General features: G+C 42.6%; 1 long non-coding RNA gene across 1 annotated transcript in view; it reads right to left on the bottom strand.

Moving 5' to 3' along the window:
• The window catches only part of LOC127022089 (uncharacterized), a 38,265-nt gene extending 23,881 nt beyond the window's left edge, over nucleotides 1-14,384 (bottom strand). Inside the window, exons 1-2 of the long non-coding RNA XR_007767302.1 lie at nucleotides 14,317-14,384; nucleotides 12,423-12,486 (exon numbers count right to left, since the gene is read on the bottom strand). This is a non-coding gene — a long non-coding RNA (uncharacterized LOC127022089). The remainder of the gene's footprint in view (nucleotides 1-12,422; nucleotides 12,487-14,316) is intronic.
• Between the last annotated feature and the right edge of the window lie 880 nt (nucleotides 14,385-15,264).

Raw genomic sequence — 15,264 nt, 5'->3', positions numbered from 1 at the left:
AGAGCATTCAAGACAGGAGTATAATCCAAGTTAGCTCAGAAGCCTTTGAAGTGGGAATGCAGTTTATAGTCCTCTGGTAATTCCTTCCTTGATAGGCTGGAGTAAAGTCTTTTTTTTTTTTTTTTTCTTCAATCTTTTAATGGAAAATGGCCACCATTAGAAGAGGGAGGACTGCACCAATTCTGTCTGAGGGCAGTCGTTATTAGCCTCAGGAGGGAGTTAAGGTAGTTTATAGAGATGCATGTTCTTTTGATCAAACTATATTTATTTAGAGTTAATTTTACTTAGAGCTAAGTACACAAGAAGCTGTGAAATGAAGAAAGCCTTGCCTTGGGCCTGCAGCACAGACAGAAAATGATTTCATTGTTGTCACAGCTCTTGCCAACAATACAGAAAAATGTATCAAGCTGGCACCATTATTTTTTTTCAACAGAATTTCCTGGGCAGTGCAACTAAAAACCCCTGGCAATAATAACGTTAACACAACAAATATATAATTTACACACCTGTCTGATCCCCCAACAACTCTCCTCTTCAAAAAAAAAAAAATCCATCTTAATTACTTCACGAATACTTCAAGAAACCTTTCTTCTTTCCATAAAAAAATTCTATCCAGTAAAGTCAAATATGCAACAACAATAGAGGTTACGTTGAGGGTACCACTAGAATAACTGTGTCCACACATACTAGATCATCTGACCTGTCAGGGGCCCAAAGCTGCGAGTTACACTGTCAGTTTCTGAACAGTTTCCAAACCAACACCCAGGAGCCCCAGCATCTCTTTGCTCAGCAGGATGAAGCCATACACATACACCTGCATTCTCCAAACTATTTTTTGTTTTCCCCTGTTGTTAGTGAACCTAACCGACTGTGGTTTTGTTTAAATTTATTCAGTAAGTTGAACAACTATCCACCCAACACTTCTTACAAACACCCTCTGTGTACCAGCTAGGTCTCTTCAGTCCACACCACAAGCAGGGTGGTGGGGAGGGTCCCATCCCTGCTATGACCAGTTAACATAGCATTGAACAAGGCTTTTCACTTCTGTGTCTCACTATCTTCACCCTTTGCGTCCCTCCCTAAACTGTAAGAACTTCAAAGACTCTTCTTCCGTAGTCCAGGCTAATGGAAATGGTCCCAGAAGTCTGCTGTGGTTCCTAGGAGCCACAATACAAAATACTCCTGGGATTTCTGCCATTTCCCGAACGTAAGCCAGCAAAACTCTCGATTTAAAGTGTGAAGGAATCCAACCAAGCCTCAACTACAAACTTTGCTTTGGTGGAAGACACAATTCTCTGAAATACTTTGGATAAGTGAACAACGACAAACGAACAATAAATAAGCATCTATGGTAAAAGCCAGAAAACATGAAGATACTAAAGTTTGCATCCCCAGTAGCTGTGTATCTAAACAACCTGCGTATGGGACAGCAGTTTTTGAGGACTCCGGCATCACATGGCCATTTCTGAAGCATGAGTCTGCTTTTGATACAGGCAGTATTTCCCAATAGCGTCCTTCTTTCAGGATAGATATCAACATCATTTCCCTCAGATCCTGTGTACCAGCTTGGATCTCTCCCTGGAACTGACCTGCATTTAGAAAAGAGTCGCAATTGCGTCCTTCCTTTGCTTCTGCTTCAGTTCTGCCAGCGAGGGAAGATGATGCAGGAACAGAAAGCAGAGTTTTGGTTGCAGGACTACACCGGATCTCAGTTACAGTCAGGAGTAACCACAGGGATGGAGGTGAAAGGGAAGAAAACAAAGTTGGGATGGAAAAAGAGCAAACACAAGCACGTAACGGAGCCTCAGAGGCTCTGGCGAGGTTTCCAGCTGTACCGTGGCCACACCAACACACACGGGGCACACAGTGTGCTCACAGCTCTGTGGAGACTGCTCGCTAAGTGCACAGATGAAGGTGAGCAGAAAACAGGATCAAAGCAGCAGTGACTTGTCCACCATCCATCTGCAGGCCTGATGCCTTAATGGAAATAGAACATAGTCCTGTGGTCCCATCTAGTATGCTCCCTCATCTTGTTCCCACTCACGTCAGCTCATCGACAAATACTAACCTGTTTGTAGTTTCCCAAGTATCTTCTCTACCAGCTCGCATCCTCTTTTGTCATTCAACAGCCATTCAGGGAGCAACATGTGATCCAGTCATGCTAAACTGGTTATGTATCACTAGGCTAGCTCAAACCAAGGAGACACAATTTAAAGCCATGCAAAGATAAAGCAATGTTTCCACTCACCTGAGATGGCCTCTAACATGCAGCAGTAGGTGCCCACTTCTACTCTACCTTTGACTGAAGGCTCACAGACTAATTCAAGGCCTGTCCAAGCAGCTCTCCACTCCTCTCCCACCCATCAAGCCTTGTATTTTGAACTTTAGACAGTGACTACGTTGCTTTACATGTTTGTGTAGTGCACGCTCTAGTAGGGAACCTATGTATAACCAAAGCATCCAGTAAAGTCAGAGCCGGACCACAAGGCACTGGCTAGACTGCTAAAAGCCCTAAAGCTCAAAACCTCTTGGAGAGTGATTCCCAGCAGATACACTTCCTGAGCAGGGGCTAGGACTGAAACACACAGCTACAGGGAACAGCTCAATGCAGGGGCAGCACAAGCAAAAGAAATAATTCCAGCCAGCACAAGAAGCAGAAACAACAGCTAAGCTGTCTTCCAAAAGCAAGAGAGTTTGCAGCCAGCAGGACAAAACTGCACTATTGTTCATGCAATTATGGTGGCTGATACCTCACCTCTCCTCTCCATTTTATATGCATCTAGAAAAAACAATCTTTTTCCGAAGCGTTTTGAGTGCCTACTACAGCTTCTCTTTCCTTCCCATTTTATTAAGTCCAAGCTTTGGGATATTCCTTTAACTTCTTTCTCTGGAGGAGCGAGAGACTTAGGGAATAGCAAGTCAAATTTTGGCTACTAGAAATCATCAGACATCCAACTAAAATTAGGTTTCTGGATGGTCTCAGTATCTGGAGGCACAGAGAGTAGTGCAGAAGACAACCTCACTTCAGACAGCTAAAGATCAAGCCTGCTACTGACACAGATTTGGGTGGTATTGGGGTGTATTCCAACTACTCAAATCAAAATGCCCTGTAAAGCTTAATTCAGCCTGGCAGCAAACTGTGGAGGAGGCAAGCATTAGCCATACTTCATATCTAAGAACAGAAGTAAAGGATTAGGAGACCAATCTTAAAACTAATCCATAGTCCAGTCCCTTATGAAAGATGGGCCTGCTGAAATCAGGCCTCAAGAAATTTGCCCAAGGATAAACAATAAATCAATGTAATTAGATTGTTTCCAACCTAATTATTTACAGTTTTCATGTTGAGTTAAAAGTTCTCTAGCTATCCAAATATATCCATGTAGGCATTACTTTATAAACTTTCCTTTTCTGAAGGAAATGTAAATATACATATACAAAAACATCAAGGCTACAGACCCAAGCACTCAAAACTTAGGAAATGCCAGAATTAAGTTTGCATGGGCAAAAGAAAATATTTTTCTCTTAATTTCATTCCCAGAAATGGTGAAACCATTTTTTGTTGAAGCTTTCCAAACAATTCATCTGAGGCAGACATTCAGCATGGAAAGTTTCAGCCCAAACAGTTAAAATTTGGCAAAGTTATATGCCACTGAAAACAGGGTCTTATAATGGGAAATGTGAGGCAAGCTTAATTACAGGCAGCACTACCAGCAGCACTTATAATATATTTAGGACTAAAATTTCATACTGGCTTTGCTAGGTCTGTTTTTCTAGGAATACTGTACAGAAGTATTTGAACCTTCTTACATACGTTTAAATTTCAGACTGTGTTTGTAAGTCTGGGGTCTTTCACAAGCTTGGCCAAAACTACAACGCAGCTATTTGCATTAGCCACCAGACATAGAAGTCATTACTAAAAAAAAAAAAAAAAAAAATCATCTCACTTGCATGATATGAAGTAGAAGCAGCCACAGGTTTTCAAAGGATCTCAAGACTCACAAAAGTTTCAAGTTTCCACAAGTTTTAACATGGACATTTTTTAGTTTGTATATTTCAATCAAGTGTAGAGCTGGTCAAATGGTAATGCTTTTTTTGTGAGAAGTTGGTTTCAAGATAAAAGCAAATTATTAGTACAGAATTTTCAGCAGATGTGCTGAAATGAGCAGATCTGCTCAATAATTAGTACCTGGAATTTCAAAAGGAAAGGAACTAAATTCAAAATAGATGGTTAAATATGCTGGTGTCTAAGGAGCCGGCTGGCATCATTGCAGTGCTCAATTCTCACTGTCCCAGCTTTCTCCATGGGCTTCTGCAGCATGTATTCTGTGTTCACCTCCTATTCTTGATGGAATCCACAAACTACAACATTATCTTGCAATACTGGATTAATTCTTTATCAGGTAATAAATCACAATCTCCAACATTTGTATGGTTATAAATTAGCACGTACCTATATCGAAGAATTCTCAAGGTCCAAACACACAGTCGGGATTACAAAGAAACATTAAGGATAGCACCAGACCGTAACAGACCTTTTGTTTTGGGGTTGGTTTATGGGGGGGCAGCAGCATTACTATATACAACTAGCTTCCTGTCTGATGCTAAACTGCTCACCACAGTTACTGATTTAGAGTTTTACGGTTTTCTTTGTGAATGTAAAACTACCCCCAAAGTAGAAACTCAGCAGGGGCTTCAACCTGAAGAAGATGGTGGTAGGCTTCCCACTCCATTTTTACTGACTACCCATTCAAAGAATGACTTACAGGAACTCAGAAATTGAATATGGTATGAGGGGACTGAAGGAAAATTTTGCAAGAGCACAGAACAAGTTTCTGTGCTCTCAGTATTAAATTCTGGTTTATTCAAATCCTAAAAAGAGTGAAAATATATCTTATGCAAATGTCAAGTTCTGTTTTTTTCTACGAGCAATCAAAATGCATTTATCAAGAGGGCAAATGAGCTTTTGGCTGAAGCCTTGCCTGAAATGCAGGAGACCTGCTTCCAGTTCGGTCGCTGACTACAAGCTTTCTGTATAATTTTGGCTAATTCATTTACCTCTTCCAAGCCTCGGCTTCCTATTTTTAAGGTGTAAATACCACCACGTCCATTCTCCTGCTCTTTTCTAGTTAGATGGTAGGCTCTTCCAGGCAAGCGCTGTTTCATCCTGTACATTGTATACTACCACCTGCGCAACAGCAACACATCCCAGGGGGATTTCAAGGCACTACTACAACAGAAATAAATCCCAGCTCTCTGTGCTGTCAGTTGATTAAATGCATTCTTTTCAGCAAACTTTACACCCCCATTCATTTTAATTAAACATTCATATTTTATTTGGTGCTTCTTCAGTTTACCTCTTTTGAGGCAAACCCCCCAAAACTACATCTAATATTCTACTCAGCTACATGTACAGTGACTTCTTTATTCACTTCAATGATACATAGTGACATAAAGGAAGCCTGTGAGGCAAGGCGTCTATGGTAGGAAAAATAAAGGTGACCCGTAAAGTACTTCTCCAACTTTCCTAAAGACTTCATACTTGTAACTTATAAATCATGGAGGTTTGTTCCATGGTGACCTTGCCAATTATGCTACATTGCAATGAACATCTTTAAGAGCTCACGGTGACACAATGGTTTCTTGATTGAGTGTATTTGCACAAAATTTCCTACATCAATCTTGCAGCACCAATGGAGGTGATGTAAGAAAGCTGGGAAACAACTATCAACTGTAAAAAAGCTAAGGTGGCCCTCAGCAGCTAAGCACTGCAGTTATTTTTTTCAAAACTGATGCTGAGGTTTTAAGCTTTGTGTGCAACATCATCCTTATGAAAACAAGTGTGGAAGAACTTTATTAATAGCAGCAAATTTCACATTGTGTCTGCCTAAACCAGAGAGTGCCACTGATTAGAAGCATCTCCTGAAGTTTACAATTCAACCATAAAAATTTGTTTCAGACTTGTACTTGACATTGAGGGGCTCAGCTTCAGCAGCTGAAAGAAGGAACACTGCTCTTCATAGTAAAGAAAATCCTCCATTTTGTGTGAGAAATTACAGAATACATCTGTATTTCTTTGGGCTATTTGCATCACCACAGGCCAACATTACAGAAATGCAAGCAATTACTCACAGAAAAGCTGGGCTTTCAGAGCCAGTCTAATACATTGGTATACTGATAAGAACTACATCCAATTTACCTCTAAGCTCAGAGTATTTCATTTCATCTCCAACACAAATGTTAAGCAAGTTCTTCTTACTACTCTTCCAGCTTGCATATTGATGTATAAGATCAACACCTATGAATCTTTCCCTGGTTGATGCATCTATCCATTACCATCTCTTCTAAAAATCTGCACTATTAATCCAGCTAATCTTGTTTTTACTGCAGAACCCCAGCACATCTTTTGCTCAAGGCATTGCTCTGAAAATTCAGTGATCGTTTCTACCTATATCCCATGGAAGGTTTCTAAAGGAATGAGACAACCCAGCTTTGACATGACTACATCTGAGGAAGCTGCAAACTAAGCAAGAGAGCTTCCACAGCTTGGTCACAGAACACCATTTCACTTGTGAAATCATCCTGGTTTAGAGTTCTTTCACCAACTGTCTTAGAAATGAACTAGCAGTAGTTATATATTGACTTCATACAAACCCAGTCTGACAAGAATGCCTTCACCCTCCAAACTGGACTCATGATGCAGTGTTGCCTCCGTATTGCCTGTGCTCCCTGGGAGCTCAGGTTCAAATTGAGGTCTTGAATATTAAAGAATTGGAGATTTTTTTGTCCAGGGATATAGGCTATTCTGTGGCACTGTGGGCAGTTCAGGAAAGGGTTCGGCTATCTCACCCCCATAGACCTAGTCCTCCTTTTCAGTGCTGGTACTCTGGTACCCCCAATTCTGCTCCCATCAAGAGCTGGAAGGCTCAGGAGGAATGAAGGATGGGGGAAAGATGTTCAAGCAGTTTTAGACATGCAAAAACTGTAGCATCGAATTTTGTCAAAGTGTTCACAGGGGTCTGATAGTATTCAACTCAAAAGAAGCATTTTTACAGTACTTATCCTCAATCTCAGATGTATAAAAATACACAGATTTCTTCAGACTTCTCCTGTATCAAATACATGGTGGGGGAACAATGTCTTTACTCAAGCCAATAAATCAGATCTCTTTCCGTGTAGCGTTTTAATGAAAATGACAAGATTTTCTTACAGTCACATTTTAATCTAAGATGCAACATCACTGAAAAGGAAAGGGTTTGTGGAAAAACAGCATGACAGGCTGCAAACTTTACCGTAATCCTGAACTACCAAAAATACAGTAGCATAGCATCTAGCATAAACCAGACTAATGTCATAGAAAAACTGTCAAAGCTGCATTTTTCCATAAGAAACATCTAGGGTGCCTGCCAGTGTTGTAGAACCATTAGGGGTACTGCAGCATTGGCCTTTCTAGGGAGGAGAAGTCTTGCCTCCGCTGTCCATTCATATTACAGCAGTGCAGCCTTCACCCTGCCATCACTGAACTAGAGGCTTGTGCTGCAGCATGGTTTCAGGGGAACTCTGTAAATGGTGAGCAATTTGGGAAGGCTAACCCAGAACTCACGTCTGCCAGCAATTACACTCACTCACTGAAGCACAAAAGAATTCTGCTTATTTGTGTTAAGCTATAAATGCAACATGGCACTGACTTCCAAATACAGAGGTAAGTCTGTCATTACCCGAGCTGAACACTGTACATGATCAAAAAAGACAGGCATGTCAGCAATTATGTTCTTATTACCAAACTTTAATCTGGTTGCATATAAATCAGCGTTGTTTGCTCTCTCTTAAGATTTATTAGTGCAGTAAAAAAGATCCACTCTCAAAAACTAATATGCCTTCTCATAACCATCTTCTTACACATGTAACACCTGGGAATTCTCCCAAGCCTAACAGGCAGAGTCCCCAGGTTCAAAGCCATCAACTGCTAAAGGACAAAGAGAGAGAGCGCTCATTATGTAAGAAAATAAACACGTCCTATTAGGTACATCCAACCTGCTGCCATCAGCTTTAATGGGACAGCATTTCATGCAAGACTCTTAATACCTTGTAACTCTGAAGAAAGCTGGGGTAGCTGCCACATTCATCTATATTGTAAGCTACAGAAACGTGTGTTATTAACGTGCAATATGTATTATTAATGTGCTATTACTCATGAAGAGCACACTGATCAGCTACCTAGTATTTACCCAATATGCTTTGTGGCCTTCATGGTCAGGCCCTGCACTCCCTGAATTAGTCTCCTCCATTTCTAGCTCCTGGAGACTGGAGTGACCTCAAGAAAGCTGTTGTTCAAGACATTACCAGTCACACCGACTGAACTGTGATATGTATTTGGTCTGTGCTCTCCAGGGATATTGTCTAAAGCTCAGAAGTCAAAAGAGGCTTCCAGAGTCAGGAACATTTTGGAGACTGTCAAGGATGGGTAATACTGCTGTGTGAATGAAACCTGACCTCCACATCAGCCAGAGCAGCAGTGCTGGCCAGAAATACCAGCCAATATGCCACAGCCACAGAGCTGGTGGTTGCAGAAGAAGCTTTTAAATGGTTTCAAGAGACATGGAAAATGCCACAATTAGGGGACTATAGATTCCTTATGCAAATATTCTTCATATGTCCTCCCACACTGGGAGGCATTTGATTTTAGGCTTGTTTTCTTAGGGAAACAAGGCTTAAGCAACCACAAAGTCTGTTCACTCCACCCAACAACCTGTGTCATTCATTACTACATCTCTATCGTATTTATTTGAAACTGGTTGTTCTGCAAAAGTCATGAAAACTCATGGTCAGATAGAAGAGAGAGATTATTTCATGACTGAGAGGGATGAACTCACGCTGCAGCCTTTATTACATACCGCTCACAGTTAACTCTCACATACCAGAGATCCCAGCTATTGGAAACAAATCCTCAAGAACCTGGTTTCACCAACTCTGCTACACATGGAACAACTTGCATTAACAACAAGGGCAAGAGAGGCAGCCTCATCTTCTGCACTCTCCTTCCCCCTATCAAAAAGCAGCTTACAGCAGCAGCCATACAGCATAGCCAGCTGTTTTGTAGCAGCCAACTGGTGCTAACAGTAGAACATAATACTTTAGTAATGGCATTACTTAAGTAATTACTTGTAAAGACTACAACCTTCAACTTAGGATTACGTTTTTGCACCCAAACAAGGTAGCACGTATGATCCCATTATTAAAGACTCCTAGCTGGAAGACTGTTTTCCCCAGTGAAGGTCATTAGCAAAAAAATATTTTTCATATGACCCTCTTCAGTTCACCAGGCAGCATCCCACACTGGTAACAGAGGGAGGGTGAATGAACTACACCTTACTACTTCCCCCTCCTTGCAGCGGACAAGGAAGGATTGAACCATAAACATGATCCGTAGCAACGCTTGGAGTTGGTATGTGACAATACAGTGAATTAGAAGCACATGTGCTGAGGGAGAAGTGTAATGTAATTGGCATGCTCGAGACATGAGTAAGACATTGACTGGGAGATTAAATTACGAAGGTGTCAAATTCGTAGAAGGGATGAAGGCAACAAAGCAGAAATAGTTGGCAAGATGGGGAAAAGAAACATTACATCAGAAAAGATTTTTAAAAATAGCAGGTTTGGTTGACACCCCAGAAGCCATTTGGCTTAATAAAGAAGGCAAAAAATGAAGAGGTGGGAGTTGAAAGTGGCTGAAACACCTTAAGTCCAGACAGGGCATTGTTTTATATGTAAAGCATGTCAGCAAAGGCAAGAAGCAAAAGAAAAACCAAGGCAGGCCTTGTATCTGCTTACTCCTTAAGGAGAAGCCCAGAGAGCATTATGGGCTTCCTTCTTGAAAACAAGCCAAATGCAGCCAGTGATAAAGACTTTTGTGAACATAGAAACATCAGGAAACAGGGTAAACACAAAGGATTGCTGTAAGGCCAATGCTGCATTCACATCAGGACAAGTATATGGTATAAAATAAGACAGGAAAGCACTTCTGTCTGAGAGGAAACAGAAATAAAAAGGGAAGGTGTGTGCCATTTCTGTAAAACAGGATCTGTATTAGGTCTATCCAGGCAGATGTTATTACCTATAAATCGAGTAATGATACTAAATTTGCATACAATAATACTAATGTGCTATCAATAAGTATAAGATAACACAGCCTTACAACTTTCACTGCATATAGATAATGGTAATTTCTGGTGTTATACACACTCATGCAGATGTAATCAGAAAGAATTTACAGTCTAAGACCTAGTCTAGAAAACTGTATGCACATAAAAATTTACATCCCCAAATTTATTAGGACTACACATAGCATATAAAATTAATTTAATTTTTTTTTTGTGAGAGGGACAAGGGTTTTATATGCTTACAAAGACCTGAGTTGCAAGCTTTGTGCTCCAGGGAGACAGCAAAAAAGAACCAACCCCGACATGTGTTCAGTCGTGTCACATGTCCCTTCCACTCTCTTCATCGTATCTCTCTCCCTCAGTTACTTGCCTTCAACTATTTCTTCCCTAAAAACATACCACCTTAAATATTTTCAATGAAAAATCCAAGGCATCAGCAACTCTGAACTTTCAGACACATTTGAAAACAGGAAAGTATTTTGACTACTTTGAATTTTATTCATTTAGATTGTGCTTCTCCTCCAGCAGAAGCCATATTCATAGGGATAGAGTTCATAACTTCACTTCCTCTTTTAATGCCCTACAAAAACTGTTTATTGCCTCACAGTTTTCTGCTACGAGCATTATCTTTTTACTTACACCATGAACGACAGGAGATCTTTGTGTTTCTTCCTGCCAGAAAACACTATTTTGACATATTCTTAGACTTGTAATACATAACAGCATTACAAATCAATCGTTTTTCTACTACTGTATGTCAAGCTCATGCTGTTTATTAATGTCATGCTATAACACTCTATCATAAAACTACTTCATTCTTAAATTACTTCCCCGAGGACTTTATTGGTCTTCAGCTAGAACTATCACCATTGAAGTCTGCTCCCCCATGAACACTGGTTTCTCACTCTAATCAGACTGGAGAGGCAAATCACTTTACCATTATGGAGTGACACCAGCTCCCAGTCTGACGGTTCCTCAGTACCCCGGAAGCATTGTTTCAAAAGCACAGAGAGATAAATAAAATTGCTTTCAGAAATTCAGACCTAGACAAGAAGCCACTCTGAAGAACTACAGTAATGGTGACATCCCAAGAGCTAGAAGAGTAAAACATGAGCAAATAAGACTAACCAGACTCTTTATTAATAATTTCCATGTATAATCAAACAAAAAGAATGAGAGCCCATTAACACCTGAACTTTTTTTTCTCCAAAATCAAGAGATAAATAAAATTGGGGAGGAGGGGGTGTTAGGAAAATACATGCGGCAAGCAAACAAATAGGGGAGAAAACTCAAAATCTTGTTTCTTTTTCATAGTATTTCACTGCAAAAACAAATGCAGACAACCACTCCCACACACACACTTTTTTTTTTTTTTTTTTTTTTTTTTTTTTTTTTTAAATAAATGTTGTAGGAAGCAGCCTTCTGACCTGGTCAGCTTTCCATCTGGGACCTTCAAATCCTAGCAACAGCCATGAAAACCACTCTGCTGTCACCTCCTTCAGCACCCTACCTCACAAGGATGGCTAACTGAAGAGCCACTTCTGGGACCTGGAAATTATATTCCCTACCCAAGATGGGTCTTAGGAAGAATCTATGTTTCCCATAAATAAGTCCCCACAGGCTAACTCATGGAGAACCAAGGATCGGGGCGGGCGATCAAATCAAAGCCCAAAACATGTAGAAACACCTCCTCACCTGCTAAAAGACCACTTCCACATCAGAACAAAATTCAGCCCATACGTCATTGCAAGGTCTAGCTTGAGTCAGTAACCTGACCATAACCAAAGAACAGTCTTCACACGATCTTTTCTAAACATTTAATCAACATTTCCTCCTGTCTAAGCAAGGCATTTTTCCTGTACACTCGAATGCCCTTGACTCAGGACTTCACGTGGTACTCCAGCACATGAAGGGGAGGGATCATTTGAGTCATCTGTTCCAGGCAACCACACAGACAGTTATTTAGTGCAAGAAGGTACCCAGAAAAGCCATCACACCACACAGCACTTCATGCTCTGTAATAAACTTCCTATCAGAAGCCACAGCAAATATTCTTGTGGCACAGGACATGAGCAGACTATCAGCATGCCAGCTTTTTGGAGGACTCTGTTGCCTGTTTGACAGTTGATAATACAAACAGAAATATCAAAATCTGCCACCCCACAATGTTCCTGGTGTTGTTAGAGCATGTGTAAGCTGATGATGAGTATGCGCATGGCAGATACGCACAAAACTATTCACTGCTGCTTATAAATGAGATCTTACCTTCGCAGTGCTTGAATATATCACTCAGAGGTAATTTCAGCAATTCTGCTGGGACTTGTTTACACTGTCAAAAAAAAAAGAAAGGGGAAGAGAGGTCAGGAAGGAAAAGAATAGATCAAAAGACAGTTGCTTGTTCACAAGTAAAAATGCGAATGATTCCTAAGATAATACCTATATCCTCCAAAGCAAAGTAATAGTCCCTATAAGTCTCCCGTAAATTAAGTAAAAGTTAACCCTGTAGAACTGAGCAGAGCACTGTGGTACCACAAAGCCCACAGCATCAGGGACAAGCCACTTCCTCCACGTAGCTGTGCCACCTGGGGCGACTGCCACATACCCTGAGGAGAGAGGTTTGCACGGGGCAGAGGCTGGACCTGGGGTGGTTGCAGACAGGATTCAGGTGCAAGATAACTTTGTATTGCGATGCGCATTCGTACCAAGTCTGAGGTTGGACGTGCTACAACTTCTCAAAGGCAACACAGGACCCTAGCTGAAGTCATACAATATCCCATCTTTCATGAACAACTCCAACCCGATCAAAAAGCTGAAAGAAGTTTTTTGTAAAACAGCCTCAAGTCCAGGTTATTCAGTCTTCCACTCAGAGCATCCTTTAAATGGCCTCAGTCTCCAAAGATGGCACAGGAGACACTGCCATGCTCAGCAATCAGCTAGTAATCTGACAGTGAACTGGATCTCTTTAGCCAAGTTCTTGGTTTGCATCCTCTGGATAGTTTCAGGACATATTAGGGGGAAATACTTTTCTATCACTCTGGGACTGTGGTAGGGTGCCCACCCCTGGGAGTAGCAAAGAGGAGAAATCTGACAAAGACTCTGAGGACTTAGGTACTATTTACAGTGCATATGCTGAATCTTATATTGATATTGCTTACTCTAGTGGGCTTACACATACTCTTACATATGTGGAGCAATCCTTAAGGGTCCATTATTCTGCTGCTCCAAGAAGCACCTGAGCTCATAACATAAGCATTTTTACAGATCTCAGAAGAAACCTTTTTAAGTTCACCTACTTCGTACAAGCCAACCTTGAAAGACAAAACCACAGATGAAGCGGGAAAAAAAAAAAAAAAAAAAAAACCACAAAGCAACAAGCAAAAAGCTCTTGTCACAAAATAAGCCACATGAAATCGAAGTTTAATTCTGAAAAACACCTAGTCTAATGAATCTACTTTAAAAATCAATTCAGACCAATTGCCATTAATGCCTGGTCCCAGCCAGTGTTATCAGAAGTGTCATTTTTATGCCTTCCTTATTAGAAATTATTCCACAGACTGTAAACAATGTCTTCAAGTGTATATGAATTTTATGTAAAGATAGGTGTAAATTAATGGGAATTATTAATTTATGATTACACTGTGATAACAAGATAATTTCCTATCTTTTCTATATTTCTGCATAGGTGGAGCATGTAACTGTGGCCGCTGCATGCCTTCCTTTGACGCACCCAACAGGTCATAAACCAGATACAATTAAATCCAGTTCTGTCACACAGTTTCTTTTCAGCAGAAATACTGGGCGTGAATGTCTCAGTATATACGTAACTCCAGACAAATCCTGGCTGCAACCAACCCAACCTGCAGCTGCTTCTCTCCCATGCAAGTTTGCCTTGCCAACACAGCCGAACAGCAACACCCTCAGTTGGCAATTAACATAGATCCCCTGAAATTATAGTTGCTTACACCGATGGCCTGACCTAACGAGTGGAGAAGCCACACACTAACAACTGAGTTAGAAGAGTTTAAGAAATGTATAGCCTCAAGTAAAGCCCCTCTTGCTCCTGCTGGGGCCGGGGGGGGAGGGGGCACCCCACTTCACACAACATCACCCAGAGAAAAAAAAAACCACGCTCATAGACTGTGCGGGTGTCACTGAGCACCTGCCTCACAGCAGAGACAGCGAAGCACGCACTGCACTCATGCCCGCAGAGCCGCTGCCGCTGCCGCCGCTGCCGCCGCGCCGCCGCCGCCGCCGCCGCCGCCGCCGCCGCCGCCGCCGCCGCCGCCGCCGCCGCCGCCGCCGCCGCCCTCACCGCCTCTCCCGGAGCCGCCGCCGCTACCCTCGCCTCCCGCCAAGGCACTTGCCGCCGTCGCGGTCACGTGGTGCCGGGGCAGGGGCGGGGCGGTGCCGCGCGCGCTCTCCAGAACGTTCCGTGTAGCCCCGCCCCGCCGGCACCTGTGCCCGCCGCGCTGGAAAGTACCATCCGCTCCAGCGGGGGGAGTGGGGGGGCGATGGCAGAGAGCCGGCACTACAGAAATGCCCTCTCTATCATTCACGCTGAAATACCAAGGCCGAGCCGGGGGAATTAAGCAGACCAGTCATTTAACCGAGCTGCTTCGCCAGAACCAGCGACCCTTCCTTTCCCGCCCGTTCCCGCGCAATGGTTCGTTCCATCCGCTCGCCCCCTGGCACGGCGGAGCCGTGTGAGCGGTGCGGGCTGTGCCTGCCATGACTTGATCTGGATGTTCTTCAGCAGACGTGGCTGGGAGCAAGCACGTGAGTGAGTGGAGGGGAAGGCTCCCCTCAGGACAGAGCTGGCGCCTCTCGGAACGGGGAGGGGGGGTGCCTTCCGACGGACTCTGTGTTCTTGACGGTAAAGTAACAGTAAACAAACAAAAATAATACAATGCCCCTTCACACAAACCATGCATTTGCGCATCAGAGTGATAAAAACAGCCGGGAATGCTCCCTTCTGGGACTGTGGGATGACTCCGCAGCCTGCGCACCGGGCTGCGCCTGCCGCGCTGACAGGAGAGGCCCGGCCGCAGGGCAGTGCCCCGGCAGGTCCCCGCACGCCCTCCCGGTGATGTCTCCTGGCTGCTCCCGC

The sequence above is a fragment of the Gymnogyps californianus genome, chromosome 14, assembly GCF_018139145.2.
Source record: "Gymnogyps californianus isolate 813 chromosome 14, ASM1813914v2, whole genome shotgun sequence".
In the NCBI taxonomy this organism is placed as follows: Eukaryota; Metazoa; Chordata; class Aves; order Accipitriformes; family Cathartidae; genus Gymnogyps; species Gymnogyps californianus.
Note: the sequence above shows the minus strand (reverse complement) of the source record. Positions and strands in the feature narration are given on the sequence as shown.